Consider the following 13,515-nt stretch of genomic DNA (forward strand, 5'->3'; position numbering starts at 1 on the left):
AAATAGACTCCGTTTTAACCTTCTCAAGGACCGGGCGTAGCCACACTCGGTTCAACTAAAGTTGGAGAGACAGTCGCCCGCAAGCCATCTCTGTGCAAAGCACGTCGAGGGAACCGGTCTCGCGTAAGCGTACGCGTAAGGTTGGTCCGGGTCGTCTCGTCCAACAATACCGCTGAACCAAAGTATGACATGCTGGTAGGCAGTATGACTTATATCGTCCACAACTCACTTGTGTTCTACTCGTGCAAATAACATCAAACCATAAAACCTAGGCTCGGATGCCACTGTTGGGGAACGTAGTAATTTCAAAAAATTTCCTATGCACACGCAAGATCATGGTGATGCATAGCAACGAGAGGAGAGTATGATCTACGTACCCTTGTAGATCGCAACGGAAGCGTTGACACAACGTAGAGGAAGTAGTCGTACGTCTTCTTCCCGATCCGACCGATCCAAGCACCGTTACTCCGGCACCTCCGAGTTCTTAGCACACGTTCAGCTCGATGACGATCCCCGGGCTCCGATCTAGCAAAGCGTCGAGGAAGATTTTCGCCAACACGACGGCGTGATGACGATCTTGATGTTCTACCGACGCAGGGCTTCGCCTAAGCACTACAACGATATGACCGAGGTGGAATATAGTGGCAGGGGGCACCGCACACGGCTAAGGAACAATCACCAAGGATCAACTTGTGTGTCTAGAGGTGCCCCCTGCCCCTGTATATAAAGGAGCCAAGGGGGAGGGGTGCGCCGGCCAGGGAGAGGGCGCAGGAGGAGTCCTACTCCCACTGGGAGTAGGACTCCCCCCCAATCCTAGTTGGACTAGGTTTCCCAAAGGGGGGAAAGAGAGAGAGGGGGGCCGGCCCCTTCTCCTAGTCCTAATAGGACTAAGGGAAGGGGGGGCACGCGGCCACCTATGGGCTGCCCCTTTTCTCCTTTCCACTAAGGCCCATGAAGGCCCATATGGCTCCCGGGGGGTTCCGGTAACCTCCCGGTAATCCGGTAAAATCCCGATTTCACCCGGAACACTTCCGATATCCAAATATAGGCTTCTAATATATCAATCTTTATGTCTCGACCATTTCGAGACTCCTCGTCATGTCCGTGATCACATCCGGGACTCCGAACAACCTTCGGTACATCAAAATGCATAAACTCATAATAACTGTCATCGTAACATTAAGCGTGCGGACCCTACGGTTCGAGAACAATGTAGACATGACCGAGACACGTCTCCGGTCAATAACCAATAGCGGGACCTAGATGCCCATATTGGCTCCTACATATTCTACGAAGATCTTTATCGGTCAGACCGCATAACAACATACGTTGTTCCCTTTGTCATCGGTATGTTACTTGCCCGAGATTCGATCGTCGGTATCCAATACCTAGTTCAATCTCGTTACCGGCAAGTCTCTTTACTCGTTCCGTAATACATCATCCCGCAACTAACTTATTAGTTGCAACGCTTGCAAGGCTTAAGTGATGTGCATTACCGAGAGGGCCCAGAGATACCTCTCCAACAATCGGAGTGACAAATTCTATTCTCGAAATACGCCAACCCAACATCTACCATTGGAGACACCTGTAGTACTCCTTCATAATCACCCAGTTACGTTGTGACGTTTGGTAGCACCCAAAGTGTTCCTCCGGTAAACGGGAGTTGCATAATCTCATAGTCATAGGAACATGTATAAGTCATGAAGAAAGCAATAGCAACATACTAAACGATCGGGTGCTAAGCTAATAGAATGGGTCATGTCAATCAGATCATTCAACTAATGATGTGACCTCATTAATCAAATAACAACTCTTTGTTCATGGTTAGGAAACATAACCATCTTTGATTAACGAGCTAGTCTAGTAGAGGCATACTAGTGACACTCTGTTTGTCTATGTATTCACACATGTATTATGTTTCCGGTTAATACAATTCTAGCATGAATAATAAACATTTATCATGATATAAGGAAATAAATAATAACTTTATTATTGCCTCTAGGGCATATTTCCTTCAGTATATACCCGTGATCATCTCCCGAGTGATCATGGCCCGATAGTATAGCATGGCAGATGGACAAGAATGTAGGGCCACTGATGATAAACCAGCATCAATAACCGTAGCAACAATGACAGGCTATGCATCAGGATAGGATTAACGGAAAGCAGTAACATGCTACACTACTCTAATGCAAGCAGTAGAGAGAAGAATAGGCGATATCTGGTGATCAAGGGGGGGGCTTGCCTGGTTGCTCTGGCAAGTAGGGGTCGTCAACAACGTAGTCGGTCGGGGCACCAGTAGCGACGTCAGTCTCGTAGTCTACCAGATAGAAGAGGGGGAAGAAACAATGAATACAATGCAAACAGATGCATATCGATGCATGACATGACAAGTAACGGTGCTGGGCATGCCCTAATGCAGTATGAGGTGATACCGGCGAAGGGGGAAAACATCCGGGAAAGTATCCCCAGTGTTTCGCGTTTTCGGACAGATGAACCGGAGGGGGAAAGTTGCGTGTTTGCTATGCTAGGAATGTGTGGCGGACGAATGGGCTGCGTTCCCGGATTCATCTCGTCGTTCTGAGCAACTTTCATATAGAAAGTTTTTCTTATTTTATATTAATTTTAAAAGATTTAAATCATTTTTAGGATTTATTTAATTATTTAATTGAACATTATCCAGAATAGTGTTTGCCGACGTCATCATGACGTCAGTAGTCAACAGGTTGTTGACCGATCAAACTGACGTGTGGTTCCCACATGTCATTGACTGTTTAGTCTAATTAGGGTTTAACTAATCTAATTATTGTTTGGTTAATTAACACAAGTTAATTAGGTTAATTAAATGTTAATTAATTACCTTAATTGTTTTATTTATTTATTTGATATATTTTTTATTTTTTTTATTTTTTAAAATCTTTTTTTAGGAAAACGTTCTGGGGTTGGGCCCCGGCTGTCATTGGGCCAGGGGTCTTAACGGGCGCCGGGTGCTGGCGGCAGGGCGCAGCCCGAACGCACGGGGTGGGGCGGACCCGACTGCGGCCAGCGGGGCGGTGGAGGTTCGCGGCCACGGAGGAGCGCGAGGCGCCGACCAGCGACAGGGGGCGTGGCCAGGGCCGCTGGGACGCGGCCAGAGAGCGGCTCGAGGTGTCCGGAGCGGCAGCGGGAGGCGGCTAGGCGGCACTGGACAGGGGCGCGCGGACGGGCGTCGGGGTAGGACTGCACGGGACGGCAGCGGAGCAGTAGCAGCGGCGGACGGCGGGGTGCGCTTGCGCACTCCGGAGGCAACAGCAGGCGAGGCAGGCCGGCGTGGGCACAACAAAGGCGACGCAGCTAGCGGACGACGGGGAGCCGAGGCCAGTCGGGGCGAGGCCGGCGGCAGGGAGGCGGCGGCAAGCAGCGGTAGTAGCGGGAGCTGGGGATGGCCACAGTGCGGGAGAGAAGCGGCGACGGAGGTGGGACGCAACTGTGCAGTGGTGATGGCAGCGTGCAGGAAGGGAGTGTGGGCGGGCATGACGGTTGCGGGAGGAGGTGGACGGAGCTGGCGTGGGGAGCACAGCGCAGGCGTGGGCTGGGTGGTGTCGGGCGCGAGTGGGGCCGTGCGCGTGCACTGCAAGGAGGCCGGGGCGCGCGAAGACGCGAACGCGGCGTGCGTGTAGGGGGCGCGGAGGACCACGGCGAGACGCGGGCTGAGTGCGGTCGGCGGGCGGCGGACGGCGCCGGCGACAGAGAACGGGGAGAGAGAGGAGCGAGGCCGGAGCCAGGGGGCTCACACACGTTGGAGGGGAGTGGGGCGTCGAGGCTCGGTGATGGCCGGTGATGGAGAGACGGGGACGATGGCAAATGATGACGGGGGTGGGGCGAAGAGCTCGGGGCCGAGTCGGCGACGGAGAGGACGGTGGCGATGGCGATCCCTTGCGACAGCGGTGGTCGGCAACGACGGTTGGGGTCGATCCAACGGCGAGGGGCGACTGAGAGCGCCCGATCCGATCTGGATCGGGGAAAACAGAGAGAGGAGTGGGGATGTGAGGGTGGTTGGGTTAGGTTTTCCCCTTGGGTGGGGATATGGAGGGGGGAGTGGGCGCCGGTTGGGCGGACCTGGTTAGCCCATTGGCCAGCTGGGCCGAGGCCCAGGTAGGGCGATTATTTTATTCTCTTTTTTTATTAATTTTATCTTTTCTGATTTTATTTTACTTATTTAATAGTTTATGATTTTACAAAAAGTAAAACCCACTCCTAAACTAGAGTTTTAAGTTTAACTGTTGTCACAAAAAGTTTGGGACAAAAGTAAAGTACTTTGCATTCTTCATCAAATAAAAAGGCATTTAAGTTATTATTTCAATCATTGTTTTATTTATTTTAGGGCATTCAAATAATTGTAAAAATGTTTGCTCCTCCACCATTTTTACTTAGGATTTATTTCAGAGTTTGTATTTTTTGGTTTTGACTTTTGAAAACTTTAAATTTTGACTTTGACTTAAATTTGAATTTGAACCGGCTTTGAACTAACGTGAGATTATCAACAGTAACTGGGGTGACCTGGCATCATTAGTAGAGGTTCACTATAGCTTAATTATCCAGGCGTCACACCAGTAATATACACGATACCATGTTATTCGACATGAGGTTTCTTCATGATGACATTCTCAACAAAGAGAGGGTGGACAAGGTCACGCTTCTTAGCCAACCTAAAAATTGCTCGATTTACATGGTGAAGGTTCCATCCGATGTCGGCTTCCTCGAAGATCTGCCCGCAGACAAATTCTATATTGATTTTGGGTTACCGTACCTTTTGTGTAGTATCTACTTAAGTTTTAAAGATGCATGATGAAAATGACCTACTATGTTTACTTCATTAACCTCAGTAGTCATTTGTCTTATCAAAACATGACAATTCTGGCATGGCAACAACATGAGAGCTTCAGGTCATAAATGCTACCATGGCAGCAAAAAGATTAACTAAAAATGCAACCATGCTAGCTTATATGAGCCCCAAGGATGGAAAATTCTACCATTACAACTAAATGAGCAATTTGACTCATAAATGCGGCCATGGTAGAGAAATGATCCTGTTTAACAATAATTGACCCCATGGTAGCAAATATGAGGTCAAAGGCTCAAAAGTTTTTCCATGACAACTAAAAGAGCCATTTAGCCTAGAATCGTTGCGATGGCAGCTAAATGAGCCATTTCACTCATATTTGCTACCATGGAGTTAAATGAGCCGTTTGGCTCAGAATTGCTGCCATTTCAGCAAAAAATGAACGCAAAACTACCATCACAGCAAATATGAGCCCCAAGGTTAAAAATTTCTGCCAGGCCTAGGTTTGCTATGTGCTAATCTTGCTATTTGTTGCCATGTGCTATGTTTGGTATCTAAATTTCTATAAAAGACGTTTTTGCTATGTATACATGTTGAAATATATTTGATATGATGTATGCTGACATTTGTTCTCTTCAGTACGACACGTCAAAGATTTGTCGACGGAAACTTCAACAGTTCCGAGGCGCCGCAGTGAAGCTAGATGACAATGCATGTGTTTTACAAATTCACCATGTGAAATGAATGCATGTAATTCAATGCTATCAATGTGTGCTATGTAAATTAAAGGTGTATGCTGCAATTTGGATATTTGAATTCGTGTAAAATGTGATACATAAAATTATCTACTTAATGCATACTTTTTCTATTGATATATGAATTAAATGTGCAAACGCTACCACGGCAACAAATACACTGTCGTGTCATTTCTTTTTGCCCAAAACAAAGTACTAGTGGCGCGCGAAAATACAAGCACATCACCAATGCCCCAAAATATTAGCACTATGCCATTAGTATTCTACAATACTATCGTGTGAAACGCCCAGACACGACACTTGTATGTGCCTTACTAGTGTCGTGCAGGTAGACACGCCACTAGTAAGTTACTCGCTCGTCGCTAGTGATCACTTATCAACGATACCATACTAGTGGTGTGCCAGCCGAACGCCGCTAGTAGGCACATACACAAGCTGCTAATAAGGGGGTCATGTACGTTGGCGGTGGGAGCCACGATGCTCGTGGGAGAAACTCTTAGCTAAGGTGCCGGATGGTGTCCTGGCCGTGCAGGAGGCGGGGTTACTGGGGTACAGCATTCAGTGGCGGTGATGTGGCAAGTGTCTTCACGACTAGTTGTACTATGTTGCAGAGGCTGCCGCCCCTTCATCAAGGCGCCGCCTTGGAGTACATAGCTCATCATGTGCGGCTTCATCTCTTCGGAGTGACTTGTTCACGGTTGAGGGCTCGGGTGACATCAAGGAATGTGCTCTCTATCCTACGAGCCATTTTCTTGGAGTTTTCCTATTTTTTGTAAAGGAGAATAACCCCCGGCTTCTGCATCGAGCGATGCACTCATCCATCTTTATTAAATTATTCAACAAAGACTGACACAATAAATACAAGGATCAATCCAAAGCCACCTTTCTGACGAACTCTGTCGCTACACCTATAAGCTTGATGATGAACCCTGACTGCACCAAAGCACATCATCTAATCCGGTGGTCTCATGAAGTCGCCGCCTGCGAGTCGAGAGCACTAACGGCCTAGCAGACCCACAACACACACCACATGCATGCGCTCTAGGATCTTGCGCTGCCATCTACCGCCGTCCCATCTTCAAGAGGGATCCTTGCACTGACATTGTCAGGCCACTGCCGTCGCCGCCGCCGCCGCAATGCCAGACAATGCCATCAGCTTGCGCGCATCCATCAACCCACCTCCAACGCCGATACTCCACCACGCCATGCCACTGAGACCCACCGTTTTTGAGGCGGTAGATGCAACACCGCTCCACCTCTTGGCCCCTGCAGTCAGTACCTACTCCAAAACAGTGCCCCTAGGAGAGAGAATGACACAAGTCTTCGTCATCATCCGACCAGAGAGACCCAGATCTAGGGTTTCCCCCGGAGCAGATGCCTCCTGGAGGAAGAAGGGCATGCCATCTACAGTTGCCAATGAACCCAAATGGTGCCCACCCGCACAACGAGTCATTTTCTTGGAGTTGTGTTGTTGTTCTTCAGCATCCTTGTATAATGCCTTGTGCGCGTGTGTTGCGGTATAGTGTTGTATTGTGTTGTATGTGCTGAATTGTATTATTCATATATAAAGTGGAGCGGAAGTCTTTTTGATAAATAATAAGACCAATTGCCTCATTTGAAACTTGAAAGTGCATTTTTTTGATTTTTACAACGGAAGTCAGGGCTAAGGCCGACCTCATGCACAGGAAAAGGGACAAGCACACGTACATCCCATATGTACCCAAGCTTTTTTGTTCTTTTGGCTGCTTGTTGATTGCTTGCACTTAATCCTACGAGATTATCAATTGATTAATACATTTGCTTGAATAATGCATTATCATCTGATTTCTTGCTTAGATCGGTCTGCTCTCTATTTTCAAACAGTTTTGGTCTGGGCCTATTTTGTTCAATTGGATAATTCTAGTGCACAAACTTATCGAATCAAAATAAATGAGTTTATTTTCTTTTGTTTCCCTTTTTCTAAGAACCTATTTGTTGCCATTCGATAGGACATATGTTTTGAGAAACATCATTGTGTGTGTGTGGTGGGGGGAAGCGGAGGGGGGGGACTAACGCCTCTGTCGCCATGGCATCCAGCAGTGGTCATCCATCACCATACATAGGTCGCACGTTTGTAGCATAACCTGAGTCTCCGTAGTTCGTCCGGCTCAACATATCGGCCATTGTGTTGATCCCCAAATTCGCGCACAACATGCTGCATGATTGGTTCACGGAGGTTGACCTCCTTGCCATTGGAGATCGTTGCATGTGGCGCACCTTTCTTCGGACTGTCCGACATCTTCACATGGCCAAGAGCACGTGGGATACTGAATGTTTGTCAACGACCCAAGAGTACTTACGCAACTAGCTGGACACACCCGAGGTTTTACACACTAGCAAACATAGAGTACACATGGAATTTGATGCCATGAAAACTTGCTACAGCTTTTTTATTTGGAATACAGAGAGAAAGAAGGGTCGTTGCACGACCGACCTAAACACACACCACGTTCCTAATGACTCGTGCCATCCCACGGATCAGTCGTGCGTGCATGATCTACGGCTCCACTATTATCACGTGTGATCCGATGTGCCATCCCATCCCATGACTCGGTTCACGACGCGGTAGAAACGGGAGCGACCCAAACCTGACACATGGACTCGACGCAAACATGCTTGCCGTCGAGACCGACTCTCAGTGCACACCGCGTGCTTGCAGGCAGTTCTATGGCACGTTATTTAGAACGAACAGAGTCACGGGAAGCCCTCGATCCACAAACCCACATCGCGAAGTTGTCTTAGTGGATCTCGTCATTCTCCGAGTCGATCTCATCATTCTCCAAGTCAGATAAGTGGTTGTCCACCGGCTCGTGCCTAGCCTGCAACGCCGTCAACCACAAACACCACATCAAGATACCGTTACATTCCATCCTCACCAGGCGGAAAAACTGAAAACCTTGGAAAAATTGAAAGGAGATCGAGTTCATACCCTCCTCATCTGGGCACGGCGGTTCTTGAACCAGAGTTTGATATGCTGGGGCTCCACGCGAAGCTCACGACCGAGATGAGCGCGCTGGGCCTCATCGGGGTTGGGGCACTCCATGAAAACACTGCAGTTTTGAAAAAAGAAGAAGATGAAAACCTTGAATACCGTGCACCATGGATCACCATGAAAATATGACACGAAAAATAAGCTGTAGGAATGGTCACTTAGATCCATTGTTACCAATTTCTCGCTCACTCTCCCAGGCTGGCTAGAGGGAGAGGAATTGGAGGCAGGAAAGTATCTTCATACTGGATGCTGTTCGACCTCTGCCCTGCTCCTATTTATACTCGAGAGGGTGGCGTTTCTCGTCTGTCACACTGCTGGCGCAAAGAAGCGCCCGTCTGTGTGACCTCTGGCTTATTAGCAGTCTCCTGGACGGTCTCTCTTAATGCCTCCTCCTTTTTGGCTTCTTCCACCCTATATTGCTGACCGTCCGTCCCTGTATTGCTCGGGAGCGCCAGCAGCAGAAACGTTCGCTTTGACTTTTGACCACCTCGGCTCGCTCGCCGGCTGTCTTGGAGGTTTCTCTTTATGCCTGCTCTCTCTTGGCTTCGTCCCTGGCTTGCTCGGGGGCGCCAGCAGTAGCGTGGTAGTACCAGTAACTAATGCAATGTGAGAAGCTTATACCAACAAATTCAAATCATAGTACAGGTCAATTGGGTTTATTGAGCTGCGATGTACTCCCTCGGTAAAGAAATATAGGAGTGTTTAGATTACTAGTGATCTAAACACTCTTGTATTACTTTGCGGAGGGAGTAACAAGCAGTGCACTCAGATTTAAACCATGTAATATATAGTTTCATTTAGCAGAATTTGCAAAGCACTTCAAATCAAACAACTTCAGAGTTTATGGACCTGCATCGGTACGAGCCCTACTGGGTTTGGATGCAACAAACAAATGCAGAGTGACCTGAAAATGGCCGGTGACCTGTCTTGAGTTCGTAATTTCTCCCCTCCCACAATTACCATTGTTCCTCTTGTAGAAAGGGAGATAATTAATCCTGAAGTTAGGTCCATGTATTGGTTGTTAACCATTATAATAAACTAGACGATACCCCGCGCGTTGCTGCGGGAATTGGTTGCAAAATATTTCAGTCATATTTGGTTGTATGAAACATGTATATTTAGATTTATAATATGAACCGAAAATTAAATAAAAACAGATATTCCTAATCATTTGATTATGGTACAGTTGTACAATCATTATTGAATATAATTTTTATAAAACGACGATTTTTCCCAATGAATGCTAGTTGAAATGGATGTTTTCCCATGCATGGTTGCATATGGAGTTGGTATATTCTCATGTTAAAAGAAATATAGGTAACAGTGATCAATTATTTGAATGAGACACGTGCGTTGTTAAGGAGAATTTTTAGTGCATACCATGATAGTTTCGATAAAATAGATGTGATGTGGTAGATCATACACACTCAAAAAGGTGTGTAAGGCGAGAATAGATATGTATATAGGACTGGATAAAATGACCTATCATCAATGAGATATTTACAATAGGACTATATATATTGCAGAAATCACGTAATGCAGTGACAATTGAAAAATTACGAAACATATATAATTTATTGAGTGCTCTGTCGCAATCATGCTTAATTCAATGGGATTTCTCATACTTAAAAAATTAGATTTTCCTCATGTGCTAAACTATTAACGTAATGGTCTAGTAACCCCCGCAGCCGAGGACTGTATATGATTGAAACCATAACATCCGAGGCACAATATGGCGATATCGCTAGCTATTCGCTTTACCAGCAAAGAACCATTATTGGTAGTGAAAATGATTTACATACTCACTCATATTAAATTAGTTGGCATACATTCTAGTCGAGATGACCATTTGGCCTGCACATCTGATTCCTACCATGCTAGCTTTACAGCTTGAACATCACAGCAGAATTGGATGCAGGTATACCTAATGGACTTACCTGGAACGTGAGGCTCAGACCAATGAGCTCCTCCCGCAGCAGAATACCACAATAATAGTATTACCTTAATTTACATTATTCTCAATAATTTGGCTGAAAAATGGATCATGCTCATAGAGATTATTTTAGGTGAGACCGTGAGAGATCATTTACCTACCTCGTGATTTGTAACGAATTCAACATGCCTTTGATTTATGTACTGTGATAGGTTGGGAGACTTACAATGACACAGCCGTACCATTACCATAGAGATCCTTTGTAGGCGCCAATGCTTGATAGGGCAGCTACCAGCGGTGGCTGATTTGACAGAACGGTAGGCGGTGACAGCCCCCCAATTCTGGCTGTCGTTCTCGCTGTAGATCGCCCAAGTCTGCAACAAAAACTTGTCCCCGGAGGTGCGATGTCTTTGGCCCGTCCTTGCAGCTGCGCTCGACGGTGGCCTCCCTCGTGGTGGTCGAGGACGCCACGGTCACCGTCTTGCGCCTGGATAGCCGCGCGAGCACGGCAGGCTCAATCTTCACATCTACTAGATCGACCAGGCCTACTGGCCACGACCAAGCGCACCCTGCTGGAGCTTAGGCAGTAAGTCAATGGTGCCCTGCTTGCGGGGATGTCCTTCAACCGCGCATGTGCCTCAACCTGGTATTGCACGCCGCCGGATCATGCTCAACAACCTTCAATGTCAGGCATCGGTGTTGGTCACGCAAATACAATCAGAAAAGTAAGATCGCTCTGCAGGACGAAGAGAAACTATAATCCTACCTATTATATACTATTACGCCAGAAGACGAAGAGAAAGGTGTAGTGGCGAAGTTGAAGATGAAATTTGCAATTGACCGAAAGAAAACTCTAGATCTGCCTGGTAGATAAAAAAAGCTTTTGTGGAGTTATATGAAGAAAAGAAAATGGCAGGTCGCTTCGATGCCTACTCCATGATTTGTTAGTTTCTTATTTGGATGACATGGCAGATTCGTTAATTAAAAAATGCCTTTTTTTATGAGGGCGCACATGCATGGGTGTTACTATTGGAGGGGACCATGCATGGCTGTTACGGTTGGAAAAGTGCAAGAGAATCGCTGATGTGGCATGTGCGATGATGTGGATGGGTTGCATGTTGAGATAAATCAAGTAGTGGGGATGAATCTCTTAGGTATATAGGATTCTGCAATATTTTCGCATGAAATTGATAGGCATCAATTTCCAGCCTCTTACTTATGTATGGATATCAAATTAATCAATAGTACAGGTGGTTCATTATCCTCTAAATCAGAATATTAAAATTCTAATTAAGAAAAGTAGCATAACAATGACCAACCTATTATTGCAAGCCCTATCATGTATCATTAGGCTAGATATGGCAATATGTTTGCTTTAGTGCACCATTGCACTCCTTTTACAATGGATGTTCTGTTAAAAAATCTCTTCATCTAGATGGGAGATTATATTTAGTCTTGTTTTCTTATTAAACATGAAACAACACAACGTCAAGATCTTGATCCACAATTCCCGTTCCATATATATTTGATTCGAGTGAAAGTTCTGAAGTAACATGCCTTTCTTATTTCCTGTCGTTTGTTCCAAAAATACAATATATCCTTTGGCCATAAAACTACAATAACTCATAAGAACTACAACCATTTCCGTCTTGCAAAAACTTTTTCTTACTTCCTCCACAACCATTATACCTACCGTGCATATCCATGATGAACCCCGACCGCACCAACGCACACCATCTAATCCGGTGGCCTCACGAAGTCGCCGCTTGCGAGCAAAGAGCACCAACCGGCCTAGCAGACCCATAGCTCATACCACATGCGCTCGCTCTAGGATCCCGTGCTGCCGTCTACCACCGTCCCATATTCAAGAGGGATCCTTGCACTAACCTTGGCAGGCCCAACTGCCGTTGACACCGCCACGACACCAGACAATGCCACCAGTCTGCCTGCATCCATCAACCCACCTCCAACGCCGATACTCCACCGCACCATGCTGCCGAGACCCGTTGTTTTTGATGCGGTAGATGCAACACCACTCCACCTCTTAGCCCCTCCAGTCAGTACCTACTCCAAAATAGTACCCCCAGGAGAGAGAATGACACAAGTCTCCATCATCATCCGATCTGGGAGGCCCAGATCTAGGGTTCCCCCGGAGAAGATGCCTCCTGGAGGAAGAAGGGCAAGCCATCTGCAGTTGCCACTGAAGCCAAACGGTGCCCACCCGCATAACGAGCCATTTTCTTGGAGTTGTGTTGTTGTTCTTCAGCATCCTTGTACAATGCCTTGTGTGCGTGTGTTGCGATGTCGTGTCATGTTGTGTTGTATGTGCTGAATTGTCTGATTAGTATATAAAGTGGAGCGGAAGTCTTTTTGATAAACAATGAGATCAATTGCCCAGTGAAACTTGAAAGTGCATTTTTTTGATTTTGACAGCAGAAGTCGGGGCCAAGGGCCGACCTCATGCGCAGGAAAAGGGGCAAGCACACGTACATCCCACTTGTAACCATGCTTTTTTCTTCTTTTGGTTGCTTGTTGTTTGCTTGCGCTTAATGCTACGAAATTATCAATTGATTAATATATTTGCTTGAATAATGCATTATCATCTGATTTCTTGCTTAGATTGATGTGCTCTCTATTTTCAAACAGTTTTGGTCTGGGCCTATTTTGCTCAATTGGATAATTTATGTGCACAAATTTATGGAATCAAAATAAATCCATTTATTTTCTTCTGTTTCCCTTTTTCTAGGAACGTATTTGTTGGCGTTCGATGGGACATATGTTTCGAGAAACCTAACCCAATTAATTTACCAAATGCTGACCTTTACTTAATCATGTCCCAACCATTCCTTGTCGTTGGTTTCACGACGAAAATCGACATCATTGTGTGTGTGTGGTGGGGGGAAGCGGAGCAACGCTTCGGTTCCCATGGCATCCAGCAATGGTCACGCGCTTGTACAAGATCCATTACATTCCA

At 46.4% G+C, this 13,515-nt stretch overlaps 1 long non-coding RNA gene across 1 annotated transcript; it reads right to left on the minus strand.

The window, feature by feature from the left end:
* Positions 1 to 8,109: 8,109 nt before the first annotated feature.
* LOC125512399 lies at positions 8,110 to 8,874 on the minus strand. The gene is made up of 3 exons (XR_007285366.1): positions 8,783 to 8,874; positions 8,546 to 8,666; positions 8,110 to 8,435 (listed from the first exon to the last, which is right to left on the minus strand). It is a non-coding gene; the product is annotated as an uncharacterized LOC125512399 (long non-coding RNA).
* Positions 8,875 to 13,515: the final 4,641 nt, after the last annotated feature.

The sequence above is a fragment of the Triticum urartu genome, chromosome 6 (genome assembly GCF_003073215.2).
Source record: "Triticum urartu cultivar G1812 chromosome 6, Tu2.1, whole genome shotgun sequence".
Taxonomy (NCBI): Eukaryota; Viridiplantae; Streptophyta; class Magnoliopsida; order Poales; family Poaceae; genus Triticum; species Triticum urartu.